General features: G+C 50.9%; 1 protein-coding gene across 2 annotated transcripts in view; it reads right to left on the bottom strand.

Annotated features, from left to right (window-relative positions):
• The window catches only part of CDH4 (cadherin 4), a 703,097-nt gene that overhangs the window by 320,351 nt on the left and 362,060 nt on the right, over positions 1-20,686 (bottom strand). The gene's annotated exons all lie outside the window — the stretch shown is intronic.

The following is a 20,686-nucleotide window of genomic DNA, read 5'->3' as shown; positions in this document are numbered from 1 at the left end:
ACAGGCTTATCCCACTGTCCCAAGCAGCTTCCGAGTGAGGGCTCCAGGCCTCCTGGGCCCCCAGTGAGCACCCATGACTGCGAGGCTCTTAAACTCTGCAGCCACCTCCCCTGATTCAGGTCCCCTCTAACTCAAATGCAGGAATTCTCAGCTGGGGGCGATTCTGTCCCCAGGGGACGGGGCAACGTTTGGAGATGGTCTTAGCTGTCACAACTGGACAGGGTGGGTGCTACTGGCATCTACTGGGCAAAGGCCACAGATGCAGGTAAGTACCCCACAACGCACAGGGCAGCCCCTACAGAGAGTTATCCAATCCCAAGTGCCGAGGTCAGGAAACCCCACTCCAGTGGCATGCTGTCCCTGTCACTGACGTTTTCCGTTTGCAGAGTTTTAGGTGAGTCTTCCGTAGCAAGGGCCTGGGCCATGTGCAGCAGGAGGCTGCTGTGCTGGGGCAGCTTTAGGACCCTCTGTCTCCCTGTCAGTCTCTTTGGCATGGGCCACAAGTGTCTGGTCCTCGGATGCTGCAGCCAAGCTCCATCATGTCCCGACGTCAGCTTCTCAAACACCAGCCATCCAAGAAATGTCTCACTTCCTGCACCCAGGGTATGCCTGACAGACTAACACCTCTTAACTCTCAGCAAACTACCTGCCCCAGGGAGTACATAGCAGGGGCTCTCCCCTTTCTGAGGAAAGGACGTGGCTCCCATGCATAAAACTCAGTGGCCACCTAGGTCTTTTCCATAAGCACATTACTCCATAAACACATGGGTGGGGAGGAGGCGGTGGCACCTTAAATGCAGTACCTTAAATGCAGCCAACAGGAGCAGTCTGCATTTCGTAGTTACAGACGTGGAGCATCGAGACCCAGTTTCTCCTTTTGTGGCATGTACTGCTGCTGGATGACATCCCTGGCATTCAGTGAGCAGCCAACCCTTGAGTATTGATCCTAATAGGAGGCCTGCCGTGATAGGGCAAGATGCAACTGTGAGGCGATCGGCACAGATTAACAATCGGCTGCTGGGACCTGCAGAGCATGTTTCCTACATGGATGGGAACATGGAGCTTTGACAGGAGCCTATTTTAATAATTATAGTTTATGCACTTCGTCTGTTTTTATTTTTAAATTAAACACCTATGTATATTAGGGATCTTCAGAGAGAAGCACACACACTTCATTCCAAAGAGGGTTTTCATCTGTGGCAAATTAAATAAAATATAAAATTAACAAATGTAAATAGGATCAACAATCTGAATTAAATATTAAAGCCATCTTATGTCTTAGTGGCTATATTTTACTTCCAAAAAAGAACTTGAACTATAAACTAGCCTTGCTAGTGCAACGCCCAGCGTTTGGGTGCTTTGCTCTGGAATAATATTTCCCTCTGCAGCTGACGCTCGTGTGTGCTGTATTTCTGCCAATTCGTATGAGCCAGCGATGTTCTCCTGGAGAAGGACGGTGATGAAAGCCCTGCCTGACAGATGCAGGCAGCAACAACTTTGTTGCTCTGATTGACTACATGGTATTTTAGGCAAATTAACCTGTCCAAAAAATTCTTTATTACCATGCTCATGCACAGATGGAAATATGAACTTGACAATTCTGGGTTCTCGCTTTGCAATTAACTGAAATGTTTCAATAGACTAATGAACTTTCATCCGAGGCATGTTCACTGTCAGCAGAGGAGACAGGCTGTTGTTGGAGAAAGAGTTACAGAATGTCAAACAGATCTTGACAGCGTGTTCTAGGAAGCAGGGCAGTACAGAAGCAAATAGCCAACACTAGCAGCCGGCCCTGACCTGGAACCGCGGTCCATTGGAGACTTTCTTTCTTACATGCACATTCCGCCTGACGGTCAGCTTTCTACAGAAATCTCAGTTCACAATGCTCACCTTTGACTAAAGAAATACTGACGGCGCCATCTTAAGATATGTTTCACTAGAACAAATATTAACAGTGTGGTTGGAAAACAGAAACAGATGTCAATGCTTCTTTGAACACAGATAAATCTCCATAAACCTGCAGACATGATCGAGAGCAAACAGCCAGACTTGGGATGAACCAGAGACTCAGCGAAGCTGAACCTTCCCGCGTGGAAGAAGTGCCTCTCCACAGTCCGGGGGCACTCACTGGGGTGGCGGGGGGGCTGGGAAAGTGGGCTTGACATTCCTGTTTGATAACCGGGATGGCATGGCTAGGGAGAATGTGTCCATTTTCTACCTGATTCTTATTACAACATACAAGAAGAGCCTCTGCAAACAAGTAAACAAACACAAACAAACAAACAAACATTGCTCTCCTGGGAGCCTAAAGGGAAAGATGTTGGTTTCAATTAAATGAACTACAATTAAAATAATTTAAATATCTTTGTTAATAAATTATGGAGCATGTTGGTAAGTAGCAATTTTCACCACTATTTCTCCTGCTATAGCAAGATTTGTCTCTCTATCCACCTCTTTATTTCTCCGTGTATCTCTGCCTATCTATCATGTATGTATGTACATATCAATCTATCATCTATCATCCATCCATCATCCATCGATCATCCATCCATCATCCATCTATCTATCCATCCATTATCTACGTATCTATCCTCTATCATCCATCATCATCATCTATCCATCCATCCATTATCTATCTATCTATCTATCTATTTATCTATCTATCTATCTAATCTATCTATCCATCCATCCATCCGTCTACCTACCTATCTACCTACCATCTATCATCCATCCATCAACCATCTATCTACCCACTCATCCATCATCTATCCATCTATCTGTCTATCTATCTGTCTGTCTGCCTGCCTACCAGCCTGCCTGTCTGTCCATCCATCCACCCATCCATCCATCCATCCATCCATCCATCCATCCATCCATCCATCCATCCATCTTTCCAAGTGGTACCCAGCGCACACTTTCTTTCCTGACCCCTCTGGGCCCTTCATCTCTGAGCTGACTCAGGAAGCCAGGGAGGACAGGCCTTGTGAGCAGCTGTGATCCCTGCCTGGCTGCCCCTGAATGCTGGGCCCATTACCAGCTGTAGTTCTCCCTTCTACCAATGTCTCAACAGAAGCAGAACAAGCGTCATGGAGGCCCTCGTGCAGCTGTGCTTGGCTTGGATGTGCCTGGTCCTGATGCTCGGCCATCAGGTCTCCAGCACTGCCATCATCAGAGGCCCTACAGCAACCTCTTCTCCTGCTGCAAACTCTGACAAGTGAGTGCCAGCCCCTCTTCCCTGTGGTGTAGGTTCCTGAGTGCCCTCCCACCCAAGCATCTGCAACCTCTTTGTGTGGAAAACTCAGCCCCGTCCAACAGTGCTCACGTGAGGATACAGATCACAACGGCTCGACATAATCACCATCCCAAACTGAATGCTGGACCCTGTGCTCTCTGAGAATGGAGACCAGGAGAGCCTCACACAGCCTGAACCAGACTCGAGCAGACACCGCTCTGTCCCAGAAACAAAGCTCACTCTGCTTCGGTGTGAGGTGTGGCCCGGGGCCAGCAGTGGATGGTTCATATCTACTGAAGCTCTCACTCTGTGCCAAACCCGGAGAGTTCTAATCATCATTTTGCTTTTAGGTATAGTTTAGTGAATGAAAAAAATTATTTGCGTTTTAAAAAATGGATACTAGGGGCTTCCCACAAGTTCCAGAAATCATTTGATTGATACTTATCCTCCTTCTAACTCCGGGAGACCACATCACAAAGCAGGAAGCACACAGGCGAAGGAGTGAGGGGCATGCGGAAGTGGAAGAGAGGCGGGAGGGAACGGCAGCCCGGGCTGGGGCTGGTTTCGTCCAGCGAGTGTCCGGTCAGGGTGACCGAACCCAGCAGACACTCCTCAATCTGCTCCTCAATAGCAGAGCATCACCTGTATCTGTGGGGTGGCAACATCTGAGACCTGCCAAGCACTTAGTGGGGCCAGGCATGCTACTGCAGCCGGCCCAGTCCTGTTTCTTTATTCACTATCACTGGGCAGGGGCCATGCCAAGACTTGCTGCTCTGGAAAGGAAGAGGGCAGTGAACTGGGGTCTCTGCTGCCGACTTCAGATCTCCTGCTGTTGAGGTATTTGTGGGAGGTACATCCCAGACTCCAGGGGTAGCGTTGTAAGCCAGCCTGCATGCTCTTCTTGGCTCCAATTTCAGAGTCACAGAAAGAACAGAAGGCTGGAAAGTCACCCCGTTGGCTCCTGGTCTCTACCCCTCTCTGAATTCACCACTTGCCATAGAAACCTCAGTCCTCAGGCAATAAAGGGCAACACATCTGCATTGCTCACACGAGTGAATTCTCAGTTAACTGAAACAACAGGGGCCTCCATAGGGATGCTCTGAATCTCAGAGTCTCTGTGACACAGCAAACTCTGAGATCCATCTGCCCAGCACTGCTGAACTTCTGCTCCATAGCCAGGACCATGCCGGGTGCTGGATGCGCCTCCAGTCATTGATTTGGGGGACTGGACACTGGGTTCTGAGGGCTGAGCACACAGGCAGGGGTCCCATTCCCAGGCAGCAACACCAAGGTGGAAGGACCCGCTCCTGCCCCCTGGGCATCTCTGCGCCACCATCAAACCAGTCTCATGAGGCTCATTTGCTTCTTTTGCTTGTCCTTTGTTGATTCATTCAGAGAAATAAGAATAAAATCCCCTCAGCCAGCTGAACAGATCCCATCTCAGCCAAGGGGACCCCAGAGAAACCTGAAAAACAAGGCTCCCAGCCAGGATGGGATGGGAGGCCAGACACCCCTCAGTGAACCCCTTTCCCATGAACATGTTTACCCAGGATGCTTTCCTGAGGAGGTGGCGGAAACCAGCTCCAGAAAACAAGAACCGGGCCCCCCATGCCTTTGCTGCCTTCAGCCACCCAGCCGAGGCCAGCACCGGCCCTGTATTAGTCTGTTCTCACGGGCCACCCATGCCTTTGCTGCCTTCAGCCACCCAGCCGAGGCCAGCACCGGCCCTGTATTAGTCTGTTCTCACGGGCCACCCATGCCTTTGCTGCCTTCAGCCACCCAGCCGAGGCCAGCACCGGCCCTGTATTAGTCTGTTCTCACGGGCCACCCATGCCTTTGCTGCCTTCAGCCACCCAGCCGAGGCCAGCACCGGCCTTGTATTAGTCTGTTCTCATGGGCCATCCATGCCTTTGCTGCCTTCAGCCACCCAGCCGAGGACAGCACCGGCCCTGTATTAGTCTGTTCTCACCGCTGCTGATAAAAGCATGCCCGAGACTGGGTAATTTATAAAGAAAAAGAGGTTTAATGGACTCACAGTTCCACATGGCTGGGGAGGCCTCACAATCGTGGCGGAAGGTGAAAGGCACATCTTACACAGTGGCAGGGTGAAAGGCGCATCTTACACGGTGGCAGGGTGAAAGGCGTGTCTTACACGGTGGCAGGGTGAAAGGCACATCTTACACGGTGGCAGGGTGAAAGGCGCGTCTTACATGGTGAAAGGCAAGAGAATGAGAGCCAAGTGAAGGGGCAAACCCCTTCCAAAACCATCGGATCTCGTGAGACTCTCTCACTACCACGAGAACAGCATGGGAGAAACCGCCTCCATGATTCAATTACCTCCCACCAGGTCCCTCCCACAACATGTGGGAATTATGGGAGCTACGATTCAAGATGAAATTTGGGTGGGGACACAGCCAAACCCTATCAGGCCTCTCCTCCCTCTTTGCAGTTTTGGGATGACAGCGCACCTGTTTCACAGGTATCCCTTTCTAAACCCAGAGCGCTCTCCCTGGACCGGTTCCAGCTGATTCTCAGAGGATTGTGCTCAGGGCGTTCATGCCCCCTGCTTCACCTTTTCACGTCAGAGGCTGAAAACTTCACCCTCGGACCACGCTGTCGCCCCCAGATTTTGAACCTGTGACCCACGAAGGGGCACGAAGCTCAGTTGTGCCTGTGCATTTTCTCCTTTTGTAAGTATTTATGCTCCTCCTATGACTTCTTGAAAACAGGGAATGGGGGGACGTTCTCAGCCTGTGCTGGGGGCTTCATTCCCCAGCCTGTGGGATGGCTGTCTGCAGCTACAATGCTTTGTGAGAAAGAGAGCTCTCCTCTCCAAACGTAGGGACTTCGGGAGTCTTCAGTTGACAACTCATGACTTAACTGCCCACTGAGCGCTGCCCCACGCCAGGCCCCAGGTGCTGGGGACACATCTGCAGATAGAGTGGAGTCCCTGCCCTCTCGGGGCTTAGCTTCTAAGAGGAAAGACAGGCAGACACGACATAGCGTGGTAAGTATGGGTTCAGACAGGCTGCATGTTCTGAAGAAAACAAAGCAGGCAGCAGCACAGAGGGCGGTGGTGGGTGCGGGTGAGAGCCAAAGCCGACGAGCCTCTGCAGGATGACTCTTGAGAAATGGACCAAGTGCCAGTTCTTCCAAGTCACTTGGTGTTTTTCCGTCCCATAGTGACAGGGGCAGGCTCAGAGGCACATTTCAGGAGCTATTTGTTCCTCTGTTTCCCACTGAGACACCTTTGCACTGCACTCAGTCCACTCACCCCCTCCACCCAGCAGCCCCCCATGGACCCACTGCCCCAGGACACAGGAAGAACCCCCAGATGTGCAGCAGAGACCCTGACCGGGTCCACGTGCCGGGCCAAGGCCAGGGCAGTGGTGAATTTTCTGGCCTGTGTCCCTGCAGAATGGGAAGGTTGGCCCTGAAATCAAGAACATTTGGAGAGAAATGCAAGGACCCACCTGGCTATGACTGTTTTTGGGGTCCAGGAAGAGCAAGAATGGAGAGAGCCCATTGCGGTTGCCATGATGATAGCAAGCTTTGCTGACAGAAACCTTCCAGGGAGGCTGAGCTATGCTTTGCCCTAAGTAAGGTCCAGCCCTGCCCTCTTCATCAATGCTCAGATGCCACCAGTAAGCTCTGACCCTCCCTGGAGCAGGAGAGAGTTCTATTATTTACCCCACTAACCTGCCTGGCATCGTCTCTTACTGTGGAGGAAAAAAGGGCCTCCCCCAACTCCTGCAGGGTGGGCTGCTGTTTCCTGTGGTGGAAAGAAGGCGCTATGGACTGTGTCCTCCTCTGTGGGCAATGCAGGAGTGGGAGTCTCCAGAGTCCTCCAGAGACTGACATCCTCCAAAGTGCTGCAGGAAGGGCTTCAGATATGAGAATCCCGACGGGCACCTCCGCCCGCCCCACACAGAGGCTGGCTGATTCCCCGAGGGAAGGTGGCGGGGCAGCATCCCCAGGGCCTGAACCTGCAAATGGGACCTCCCCTGTCACGGCCTTTCCGGTCAGAGACGGCAGTGGTGGTGCACGGTGTCAGGGAGGGAGCTCACCAGCTCTGCAGTCTCCCTCCCTGTGCCATTGAGCTTCTGATTCAGCTTTGTGATGTCACCGGCCTCGTGCTGCTCTCTCTGCGGAGGGCTCACTCTGAGTTCCCAAGGGCAGGACGATGCAGGGGGCCCGTGGCCATGAGTCGGCTCGCTCAGCAGCCACGTCCCTCATCCCGTGGCTGTTGCGTGGCCTTCACAGGGGCCCACTCTGCCCTCTTGGCCTCTCAGACAGGAGACAGGGCCGAAAATCCAGCCAGCAGTGAGGCTGACCCCACCAAAGGCGTTTGACCAAAATCATGGTAGTGGCAGAGAAACTTCCACAACCTGATACTCTGTTCTATTCCCAGCTCCCTTTGTCCTCACCATCACCCAAAATCTGGAAGTGCAAGATTCAGTTACCCTCACTTTTATATATGCTGATTTCATAGAAATCATTAATTCTCCTAACCCTCACATCCCTACACTGATAATGACAATGTCTGTTGGGAAACACAGAGCTAGCTAGGCCTAGATATACGCTTTTTCCTTAAGACACTGCAGAGACTAAAGGAAATGCCAAATCCTGAACCCTCAGAGTCACAGGCAGGAAGTTTCCAACTCCCCACTATCCATTAATTTATTTTTCTTTACAAAATATTAATGCTGGAAACTTGAAAGTTGACAAATAAGCTGCATGTGGGCACTCTGACGCTTCAGTGATTATCTATGTTTTCATCATGGGACGTTCCTCACTTAAAAAATGCAAAATGGGCCGGGTACGGGGGCTCACGCCTGTCATCCCAGCACTCTGGGAGGCCAAGGTGGATGGATCACCAGAGGTCAGGAGTCCAAGACCAGTCTGGCCAACTTCGTGAAACCACGTCTCTGCTAAAAATACAAAAATTAGCTGGGTGTGGTGGTGCACACCTATAATCCCAGATACTCGGGAGGCTGAGACAGGAGAATCGCTTGAACCCAGGATGTGGAGGCTGCAGTGAGCTGAGATTGTGCCACTGCACTCCAGCCTGGGTGACAGAGTGAGACTCTGTCTCAAAAAAAAAAAAAGCAAAATGTATGAACACTTTTCCAGTGCAGAGAATTCTAACACAGCCAGAAGAGTTATCTCCCAGCAGAGGCCTCTTCCACTGGAAGTCAGGTCCACCTGGTTTCTGGTGCTCTGGGGTGGGTGGGATTCACTGTTTTCACACGAAACCTGGACAGCAGGGCTGAAGCAGTTCTCACAGTGCTGGGAGGCTGAGCTGGGAGTCAGTGCTGGGAGAAAGTCGGTGCTGGGAGGCTGTCCCGCTGCCCCATCCCATGGATCTAAGCAGGTGGCCCTCATCCCCATCCTCAGGGAGCCTGAAGAGCGGGCCCCCATTAGTGAGTCACCCCGTCGCTGAATTTTGAGAAATGGGTTCAGCTCTGGCCACCTACAAAAACAAGAGGCTTTTCTTTTTCCCTTGCTTTTTTGTCACATTCTCTGGGGTGTTTTCTCTGACACCAACCAATTCTTCAGTTCTCCAATTCTCCAACACCCAAACTAGGTGTCCAGAATTCAATTCAATTCTGACACTAATCGCCCACATCAGCGAAGACCCCACAGATAAGGGCTGGGTCCTACTACACAACCCCCACTGCAGGCCAGTCCCATGTACCAGCCACCTGTGCTTCTGACTGACGGTTCCCAGGACTCCCTCCTCAGGCTCAGTCCGTTGCTAGAAGGGCTCCCAGAACACAATTTGCTTAAGTTTACTGAACAGACAAATGGAGAGGGCAAAGGTGTGGGAGGTGCGGGAGCTTCCCTGCCCCTGATGTGCTCACCAGCCTGAAAGCTCTGCATCTTCCTGTTCGGGGGTTTTCACAGGGTTCAGCTTCCAGCCCCAGCCCCTTTCTTTTCTCTTCCTGGGGTCAGAGGGTGGGGCAAAAAGTTCCCATAATCTCTAGGTCTTTCTGGTGACCAGCCCTGTCTGAGAATATACAGGGGTCCACCCTAAGTCACCTCATTAGCATAAACTCATAAGCATAGAGACACTCCTAACACTTGCTAAATCCCAGGCTCTGGGAGCTGAGCCAAGAACCTGGACAAAGACCAAGTCAATTTCTCATTCCACCACACGTCCGTCCCTGCCACCTCTCCTCTCATACACCCGCCTGCCTCTGCGGGACGAACATCTGCACCAGAGACTTAGTCATGTTTTCAATCACAAGGAACCCAAGACATACAAACATTTAAGCTGCATTTGGAAAATCAAGCGCCAGCAACCACTGTGGGGAAACAAACAAGCTCCTCCCCAAAGGCCCCCCTCCCCAATTTGAGCTTCAGGATGTTGGAAACAAGCTCCAAAGAGCAAGAAGTCTGTAGAGCCGATGGCTCCACAAAGAGCTGTGGACTGCATGCCCGGCTCAATAATCAAATTCAAGGGCTCAAGTAGAAAGCAGGGAAGGGAGACACAGCCAATGACTTCTCCACATCGTCCCTCTGCTTCTTTTACCTTCTTGAAATTAATTATTTCCCTAGTGGTTTAGGTATCCAGTTCACCAGATCTTTTTTTTTCCTTTTGAAGCCTTTTTTTCCAGATTTTGTTTTTGGAACCACATCCTAGATTCTGCACACAGATGGACAGTTTATAAATGACTAACACCACTGTGGAGGTGATAGGAAGAAAAGCGTACTCCACACGGAGACAAGCATGTGTCTAGGGCGATATTAGGAGGTGAGAAGATTGTCACCTGGCACTTGAGGTTCCTCCACTGACTGACCTACGCACACGGCCCTGGGCCAAATCTGGCAAGAACTTCTGCACCACTTGGAGATGAGCTACTTCGGAAACTCAGAATGAAGCCTCCCAGCTCGCTCTGCTTGGAAGGCAGCAGCTGTGTCTCTTTGGTCTTTAAACGACTTTAAAGTGTGTTTGTTTTCTGAAGCACTTGGGTAAAGACTAGGGGCTGTCAAGGGGACAGAGAGTGTGAAATGAAGAGGGGGCAGGAGAAGAAGAAAAGCTCCTGTTTTTTCCAAGGAAACTTGTGGAGGTGAGAAAAGATGAAGAGACGAGGCAAACACTGCTCTCGGCAGGGGCAGGAGAAGCCTCACACTCCAAGCTTGTCTCCCTGGGCAAGCAGGGACCTCTAATTCACACCTTTATCTGCCCTCCTGGAGGTGCGGCCGGCTGTTCATGGTCGTTTTCTGCTTTGTACACAACACAGAGATGATGAAAGAATGCCCCTGAGGAGCTGAGTTCCCTGTAGTAGAAATTAGGCAGGAAACGGCCAAAGACCAAAGAGATCAATGAGGAGAATGCAGAGGTGTGCAATCCCTACCTCACACCAAATGCCAAAGCCAAGCCCTATGGGTGACAGGCCTAAATGCAGCATGCAAAACCGTCATATTAGCAGAAACTAGGAGGCTGTTTTCAACTCAGCAGCTAGGGAGAGAGTCCTTAAATTAGACCCTAGAGTCTAAGCTGTAACATCGGAATGAAGGGCTTTTCATTTGGGAAAGTCCATAATTGGCCATGGTTACATCCCCACTCTGGGCCTGAGCAGGAAGGATGGTCTTAACAAATCTCATGGCAAAGTCAGGTGTGATGGAAAAGTGACCATGTGGACAGCTGTCCCTGGTTGGGTAAGTGTGAGTCCAACCACAGCATGCATATGGCACCCTCATTAACATGGGATGAGAGGCACAGCTGCTGACAAGGAGGAATGCCCACAGCATCCTATTATGAGAAAAAGGCAAGTCCACCCAAAATACGTCAGGCCTCAAAAATAGGCAAAAGTACCAGGAAGATATGTTGATTACTGGTTACAAATATACAGTTTGACAGAAGAAATAAGACCTAGTGTTTTACAGGTCAGTAGGGTAACTACAGGTTATAATGATCTATTGTATATTTTGAAGTAGCTAAAAGAGAATAATTTGAATGTTTCCAGCATAAAGAAATGATAAATATTTAAGGTGATGGGATATCCCAATTACACTGATTTCATCTTTACAAATTATACGAGTATATTAAATTATCACAAGTACTTGAAAATATGCACATTTTTATGACTTGAAAAGAATTTTTGAATTCCATAATTGTACTAGATTGGAGACTTGCTATCTGGCAAAATCAACAATGTGTGTAATATCCAAGAAACCTTTGCAAAACCACAAGAAAAATGCATGAGCTAAAGATGTCACCAGGATGGTGACACAGAAGTGACTCACCCGTATCCCCCCACACAACAAGAAGTTTTCGCCCATCCACAGTCACAAGTCTCTCTGCAGGAGCCTCTAGATTCAGGCAGGAGTTCGTGAAGCCCTGGTGGAGCCCAAGATGTGGGAGGATCATTTTTGAGAGCTCAGACCCACACCCAGGTGGCTGATCCACTCCACTGAGCTTGCTTCCAGGTTCAAGCCTGGAAACAGCCCTGTCCCCCAAGCAGCTTGGCTACAGCCTCATTTGGCCTGAGCGTGCAACCAAGACATTTGCCAAGCCCAGGAGGAATCGCTCATGCTAGTGGGTTGGCAGAAAAGCTCTTGTGACCTCCGACATGAGTCTTGGCAGTGAACCCAAATGTGGCCCAGAAGTGCAGCTCCAGCCCCACTCAGCTGAGGTCCCAGCAAAGAGCTGCTCACACAGGAACCCAGAGTGAGCCTTGCCCACATCCCGCAGGCTGGGAGTCTGAGCCTCCCTGTCAGGCTCAGCAATCCGGGATCACCAACCTCATCCCATGGCAGATCCTCAGGGACTGACTTGGTCTTTGCCCAGGTTCCCGGCTCAGCTCCCAGAGCCCTGGGATTTCGCAAGTGTTAGGAGCATCTCTATGCTTATGAGTTTATGCTAATGAGGTGACTTAGGGTGGACCCCTGTATATTCTCAGATGGGATTGGTCACCAGAAAGACCTAGAGATTATGGGAAATTTTTGCCCCACCCTCTGATCCCCAGGGAGAGGAAGGAAAGGGGCTGGGGCTGGGGCTGAAAGCTCTGGCCCCACTCACTGCAGTTGGGGACTATCCCAACGTGCTGGGAGACGTGCACCCTCTGAGCCAATGAGACTAAGCTCTCCAGCCTCCACCCCACCACAGAGCCTGAGGGGGCCCAGTCTCAGCTGCAGCCCCTCTTGCTGCAGGCAGGGATCCATTGTGCCTGTGCAGAGACCTGCTGGGAGGCATGGCTGTCTGGGCCACCAGACGGTCTTCTGGATTCTGAGCCCTGGCCAGCATTTCCACACAGCCCCAGCACGCTTACTGGTCTTCTGCAGGTCCACTCTGGAGCCCTCGAGAGCCTAGTGGCCAGCCTGGACTTACAGTATCCTCTAGTGCTGAGATGGCTGCAGGGGTCACAGGTTCAGGAAATGGATTCGTATCTGAAGGACAGGCACAAGCAAACCTGACTGCAAAGACTGAAACAGACACCTAATCCCTCAACACGGACACGTCACATGTCCACAGGCATCAAGAACACTTGGGGAAATACGACCTCACCCAACAGAAAAAATCCTGCCAGCAAGGAGGCAGGGAAAGGGGAGCCCTCATATGCTGCTGCGGGGAACATTAGGTAAGACCGCTGCCTTGAGAACAGCACGGAGGCGCCTCAGAGTCTACGAATGGAACTGCCCTATGACTCAGCAACCCCACTGCTGGGCACTCATCCTAAAGAAAGGAAAGCAGGTGTCTCGAGGAGATAGCTACACTCCCCAGTTTTTTGCAGCTGCATTTGTAGTGCTAAGAGATGGAATCAACTTCAGTGTCCATCGATGGACAAATAGATAAAGACAATGTAGTTCATGTACACAGTGGAACAGTATTCAGCCATAAAAAAGAATGAAATTCTGTCATTTGCAGCAACATGGATGGAACTGGAGGTCATTTTATGTGAAATAAGCCAAACACTGGAAGACAAACACCACACGTCCTCAATCCCATGTGGGAGCTAAAAGGATGGACCTCATGGAGGCACAGGGTAGGATGGTGAATGCCAGACCCTGGGAAAGTGGAGTGTGGCTGGGGGGTTGAGAGGGATAAAGAGAGGTTGGTTCATGGGTACAAACGTCAAGTGAGACAAAAAGAATAAGTTCTAGTGTTTGATAGTATGGTAGGGTTACTATAGTTAACCATCATTTATTGTATGTTTCAAAATAGCCAGGAGGAATTATGATGTTCCCAACGCTAAGAAAAGATAAATGTTTGAGGTGGTGGGTACCCCGATGATCCTGGTTTGATCACAGCACACTGTATACATGTATCAAAACATCACACATGTCCCCAAAATATGTACAATATATTAATGGGAAAGAAAAAAATAGAAGAAAAACACAGGGAAAACAAATTTTAAATGGCAAAGGATGTGAGTGGAGAATTTGCAGACAAGCTCACTCAAATGGCAATCAAGTGCATGCCGAGATGCACGTGTGCAGAACTGCTGTAAAGACAGGCCACGCACACCCACTGGATTAGTGAAGACACGAGGTGACCAAGCGTGGCCGCCTGCTGCCTGGTTCAGGCTCAGCCGACAGAGAATGAGGAGCACATGGCATCTCCTGGAATTTGCCTGTGGAACTTGCTGCGTGTCGTGTGCTGGGTCTCCACCTTCTCTCCAAGAGGTCCCTCCCTCAGGGGAGGGCCACCCCATGGCACTTCTTTTGGAATTTGTTTCAACTTGGGAAGGAGAGGCTGAAAGTACTCTATAAACAAACAAACACAAACTAGACAGAAAAAAAAAAACGCTCTGCAGATCTAGGCAGCCCTGGACAGAGGCCGCTGCATTGCACGAGGCCAGCGCTTGTCGCAAAATCACAGGAAAAGCACCGAGCAAAGGCTGCCCAGTGGAGCACAAACTGGAGGGGATTCTGCAACAGGAAAGACGAAGTCCTCTCCATGGTCATTTTCCAGCCCTCACATCAGCATGCACCAGTGATCCCATCACAAGCAACGGGAACATGTCCATGTGTTTGGTTTTACAATGATGATTCAGAGAGACATACTGAGATGTCCTTCCTATAATGGCTTGATTGCACTAATGTTATGCCACATTCGTATGCCCTAAACACATGATGCTTGAGGGGGTCCCTGTAGCACCAAAACCTGAGAAGGAAAACTGGCCTGTGATTCAGCAAAAGATGGAGGAGCTGGGCACTGAGCTTAGGGTCTTGTGCTTCCCCACCAGCCCTCCCGGAGAGGTGAGGCTGCAACAGCCTAACCTCGACGGGGCGGCCTTGATGTAGGTGCCACAGAGCAAATACAGCAGTGTTGGCCAAGGCCCCAGCTGCCAGCATGGCTCTGCATACAGAAGGTGGACATCTGCTCTGTGATCTAGGAGGTCACGCTCACCACCCCGCGTTTGGCTGATCACATGACAGCTTCATTGGCAAATACCTCCAGATACCCGTGGCAGTGACGCCTGCAGCCTGCCGACCACCACCACCAGCAATGAGGAAGGGCAGGTGGCGGGCCAGTGACCAGGACAGCAGAGCGTCCAACATGCAGAACTTTCTGAACAAAACCAGGGGAGCAGTGCGAGCTGTGGTGGACCACGTTCTTAGCTGCGTTGAGCACTCCTATGCCATAAAGCAAAATTGAGAGGATCAAGTAGAAAGAACAAGTGCAGTCTTAAAAGCCCAGTGGGGCAGAGTCATCCATCACCAGGCATGAGACCTGGAGAACTGTCCAGGGTTCTGACGACTCTAGGCTGCAGGGCCAGGTGCTGCGGGATGCGTGCTGGGGTCATAGCAGTCCCACTTGGACAAGGATGCTTTGTGGGCTGTCTCTTCATAGACTCTTCTCTTTGTTCTCAGAATGACAGCTGCAACTTCTGTTTGACTGGACCCATTTGGTAAATTTATTAACACTTTCTAGATAACATCAAGATATTTCCCTGCCAACCTGCGTGGCTTAGAAATAAATTTGCTCTCAGCCAAATTATGCATGCTGGTTGGACTGGTTAATCAAGCGTTATGACAAGCAGACACATCTAGGCTAGAACCCTGTGGCGGGTGTGGCTTTACCTTGTCCTGCAGCCCAGGATCTTCCCAGAAACACAGGACACACGCTGGGGGCTGGGGGAGAGGGGAGAATGATGGAAGGGGGAGATGCAGAGGGGGACAGGCTCAGCTGTAAACTGGTGGAGTGTGAAATCTAACAAGGGCAGGGTTCTAGGAATGTGGATGAGGGAGAGGAGAGGAGGAAGCCTCAGGCGTAGACCCAAGTGTTGGGGTTGAGAGGGTAGGGAGACTCTGCCCTGTGAGACATGGGCAGAGCCTGGCAGGCTCAGGTTCCAAACTGTCCATACAACAAAAGCATTAAACCACCTCCCTTCTGTCTTTGCCTACTAAGGACAGCTGCTTCCTATTCCTGCAGAAACCTTCCCAAGGCAACCTTTGCATTACCCAACGACAACTTGGGCAGGAGCTGGACCAGTCTCTGAGGGCAGCCTGGCCCAGGTAAAGACAACACTGGCCCCAGCAGGTCATGAGTCTTTGGCCCCGGCTTGATGCTGCTGATTCCTCTTCACTGGGACCTCTAAGATGCTATTGCGAGTCCACGCAGGTGTTGGAAAAACTCCTTAAAAAGAGATGCTTTTTTTTCTAATCTTATTACATCATTGCCTGTTTTGCAGCTGCCAACCATTTCAGCCTCATGTTCCCTCTTTCTGCACTAATGTGTTGGGTTTTCCATTTTTTTAAGTCTATAAGAAAAATAATTTATGAGAAAATCATAAATAATGGGTATGAGGCATCAAGTGTATTTTCCAAACAGGACCTTCTCATCTTAAGTGGAATAAAAAGGCTTTTTCTGAATTAAAAAAAAAAATCTATTTGCATTTCAGAAGGTCGTGGTATTACCTAGTGCTTTTATGAAAGGAAAAAAGCAAACAAATATTAGCAAGGAAAACATCTCAGTTAGTGCACCCTGGGGCTAGGGAAAAATCCATCTTTATATGTGCACAGATTAAAAATCTGCCTGGTCCTACATTGAGGGGTATGTTTGTTTTTTCATCCAACTTGTATATTCAGGTTGGTGCCTGGGTTTCAGGTCTGTGTGGCGAAGGCAGGTTAGAACGGTGATGGTGTTATCACAAGGTTGTAAAGGTTAACAGAGTAGGATATGGACACATCACTGTCACCCACCACAGACTGGCCAGCAGCTCTATCCCTCCTCAGCCCTGCCCCAAGCTACTCAGCAGACCTTTGACTCAGTTTCCTGCAGGCCAGTCGGAGAAATCATTTCTGGCCACCCTGGACTCACCAGGACGTCCTGGAGGCAGCCTGGAGTCGGTCTGGAGGGGACAGTGTCCTGCACTATCCATCCCACCAGGGACCTTCAGGCAAGGCCACACAGAGCCATTTAACCTCAGGCAAATTAGAAATTTGCTTTGTTTCCACTTACAACATTTGGACCCCAAAATGTCACTGGGCCTGAGCAGGTGTGTGCATGACACAAGCCATGGCAGCCAAGGAGCCCTCCAGTCTACACAACTGAGGAGTGGCGGGGTGCACTTCCCAGGACAAGCCACTGAGGCCACATCAGGAGGCAGCAAATCTGCCCACTTCCTGGGGGTCTGGCCCCTTTGCCAACAGCAACCATTCAGATACGCAGAGGAACTGGGAGAGGGAGAGGCACCTCTGTGTTCACAGGACAGGGCACTTGTGGGTGCTTGTGGGCCCTATTTTAGCTGAGAGACTGTCAGGTTTTGCGACAGAGGTGAGCTCTGGAGTCAGCCTGGGTCTGGGTTCAAATCCCAGCTCCCTCACTTGACCTGCTGTGTGACTCTGGGGAAGTCATTCAGCCTGTCTGTGCCTCAGTGCCCTCGTCTGTAGTATGGGCGATCACAGCAGCTCTCCCCTGTGCTGTGGAAGGAATGGCAGCATGCAGAGCACTTGGAAGTGAGCCCAGCACAGAGGTGGCACTTATCGGAATGGCCATCTCTCCGCCATTCTCTGTCTGCTTGGCCACCTTCTATCCACAACTGCTGCGTGGACACTGAGCCACAGAGGGAGGTGCCCTGCAAACCCTGGCCACCAATCTTTGCCGTTCAGCCCGGCCTCGGGACTCTGCCATGCCCATCACCTGCACGGGCAGCCCTGGCTCCAAGGCACCCTGGGCCCATGTGTCCTCAGAGCCAGCGGGATGCCATTACCCAGCATTGCCCAAAGGTTTGGCTCCACAGCCCATCCACCCAGGGCCTCCTCATCCCAGGGGCAAATCATGCAGAGGTCCTTAACTTACCAGCTTATCACTCTCTACCTGGTTTCCGGTTTTTTTTTTTTTTTTTTCCTCCACAGCCTTGACCGCTACTGGGAACAAAATTTTGCCCTCTCTGTACAGGGATCCAGATTCTAGATGTTGCAAGTACCTTCACTCATGTGCAAAACCTGAATTCTGCACCACAGGTCACAGCTTCTCATGGCAATCTGCTTACTGTTTCATGGAAAGGAGTTACAGAGGGAAAGCAGGGTGGGATAGACAGGAAAGAGTGAATGAGAACAAGTCAGAAAAAGACAGAGATAGAGACAGAGAGACAGAGAGACAGGGAGACAGAGACAGAGGGAGAGACAGGGAGACAGAGACAGAGAGAGGGAGAGATACAGAGGGGGAGAGAAAGACAAATAGGGAGACAGAGAGAGACACAGAGTGGGCACCACGGAGGACCCACCCCACAGGCAGCAGGGCCCTGGGCCTTGCTGCACAGAGGGGCCTTCGTCACCCCTGCACCCCGAGGGCATTCATCCAAAGCCACATTTCCTCAGTGGCAGATGCCTCGCCGCCTACCTGTGCCCAGTGGCAGGCAGGGGTCATTACTTCCAATCACAGTAACTCACACTCATCACCTAATCTTAAGGGTGACGTTTTCCCAAGTGCGTGGATTTGCATTTGATGGAGAAGTGAAAACAGGCACCACGAGAGGCCAGCCTTCCACACTGTCTGCACCAAAACTTCCAGCATGAAATACTGGAACCATTTCACCCAGACCCCAACAAGCCTGGACACAGCCCCTATTCAGGGAGGTGGTGATGGTGACAGCAGGAACTGTCCTTCCAGGCCAGGCCTCTCTCTTCCTGTAGTCATTTCCTCAAATTATACCAGGGTCCCTGGCCTATTTCCATTTCTCCTGAAGTGACGCCCATAGCAACATTCACCAGGAGATTCTAATTAGACCATTAGTGCAAGCTGCTGGATAGAAGAACGGCCCATTTATCAAATGACTTGTCCAAGAAATGACAGTAAAAACAAATCTACATGTCTGTGTGTTAAACGGATGCATGTGCATGTGTGCTCTCAAATGTGTGCAGGAAGGAGTGCGTCCGTAAGAACAAACATCAAACACCGAGACACCTCCCAAGCCAGGGCGCCCCTCACTTCCCTCCCCTCCCTTCTTACCCACGAGGTGGGGAGATGATTTCTACAGGACTTGAAATGCTGAAAATATCCTAAAAGCAAATCTCATCTGGGCTGGCCTCTCGCCTGGGAATATGCTGAAAGGAGAGGCCAGCGAAGCATTTCTTCCACTGTCAGGTATATTCCCATTTGGAGTCCTGTGCTTTTCTTGCAATTATTCAAAAGCTGCATCACAGTATTAACAACTCATCGGAGATCATCGTCACTGTCCAAAAAGGCACATTAGGTGCAAAGACAGGCGCTGCACCTGCCGCCAGGGCAGATACTGTAATGAAGTTTGCATCTCGGCCTCGACTGAAGCTTTTGGGCCTGTTACTCCGGAGACAGCCACTGGCTCAGGATTCTTCCTCCAGGGCCTAAAAATAGTGTATTCTTAGCTTTGGACACAAAAGCTAATCGGGAAGGAAACAATGGCATCAGTACAATGGAATGGGAGCTGACAGCATCTAAACAACACCCAGGCTCTCTGTTAGGATGTGGGTAAGGGGAGGCTCAGCAGGGAGCTGGCCATGGGGATTGCGGTAATTCCCTGTGGGTTTTAAAGGATGATCAATCACGTATGTGTGTGCATGAGCGTATGTCCCTGCTCATGTACATGTGTGTGTGCCTATGTGCATGCATGTGTGTGTACTGCATACCAGCATGTGTATATGAACACTCTCAGGGCTTACTATGTCCCTGATGCTTTTCCCACATTATCTATTCCCCTATTTTCCCCTATTTTCTCATTTAGTCCTCAAAAGGTCACAGGCATTGAGCCCTTTCCTCTTCTACCTGGAGAACACCTAGGCAGGCTTCCTGACCCAGCTCAAATGTCACCTCTTCCAGGAAGCCTCCACTAGCACCCCAGGCACTTTGCTGCTCACGTCTCTGTGCTCCATTGGCACTTTGCAAACTTGAGAGCCTGCCCTGGGCAGATGGGGTGGGCGTGGAGTGAAGGGGACAATGGGATCTAGCAGGTGAGGGCCTGGGATGGGCCCTTCTGCTCCCTGTGCTTTGGGTCTCCCCTCCCACCCCTGGCAGGGCACACCTGGCCTCCACAGCCTGGACCTGCCTCCCTTCCAGCAGGGACCCTCTCCTGGCTCCCACAACAGCCACCCAACTGCCTGCCTGCATTTGTTTTCCTAGAGTCTCCTCGTCCAGATCTGTCTGCAGCCAGCTTCCCCGGGGAGCTGTGTCTCTGCAGGGGCCATCGGGAGTGGTGTGGGGCCCTGGTTGCCCCACCTTAGAGACTCCACCCCATCACCTGGCTTTGTTTTCTCCACGACACTCACCACTCCTGCAAACACTCTCCATGGACTTGACTTCCCTATCTGTCTCCCAGCCAGAGTGGGAGCTCTGTGACGTGGACTCCGTGTCATCCCTGGCCACACCCCAGTGCCCTGAGCTGGACCTGGCTCACAGGGGTGCCCAGAGAATAAAAAACTGTGCTTCTGTTTAGCCACTTCTTGAACTAGACTAAGAGCTTCTGAGGGCAGGGGCCATGGCGCTCCCAATGTGTAGCCTTAGTGCCTTGCATGGTGTACGGTGCAAAATGGTTGCTTAATCCAGAGCTTCTCTAAGACACCTGCAGATCACGCAGGAGCTGGTGAAAATGAGTCCAGGGAGGGGGCCTCAGATGCTGCATCTCTAAGGCACCCCATTCGCTGGTCTGGAGACCACACTGAGAAGTGAAACCGTAACATGTTCATCAAGTAAACGCCCTGCAGGCGTGTACTCCAGTAAGCAGCTCCTCTGTGTGCGCTCACCAGGCCAGTCACAATTTCAGAATCATTTCATGATGTTGGTGCTGGCCTGGCACACGCAGCACCTGGGAGACAGGGGGTGCTCAAGTTTTTTTTTTAATAAAGTGAATGTATAAACCCAGCATCAGAAAGCGACGCAGAGAACGGGCTGCAGCTTCAGGGTTTTTCCCCAAAGAGCTAGAATGAGCTTCCCTCTGCTCCTTCTTCCAGCTCACCAAAACATCCCTGAAGAATGAGGCTTGCAAAATTCGGAAGTGTAGGCTGTATTATGGCTATTTTTACTGT

Source organism: Pongo abelii, chromosome 21 (genome assembly GCF_028885655.2).
Source record: "Pongo abelii isolate AG06213 chromosome 21, NHGRI_mPonAbe1-v2.0_pri, whole genome shotgun sequence".
NCBI classification, from domain to species: Eukaryota; Metazoa; Chordata; class Mammalia; order Primates; family Hominidae; genus Pongo; species Pongo abelii.
This window is presented reverse-complemented; position numbering and strand designations above follow the sequence as displayed.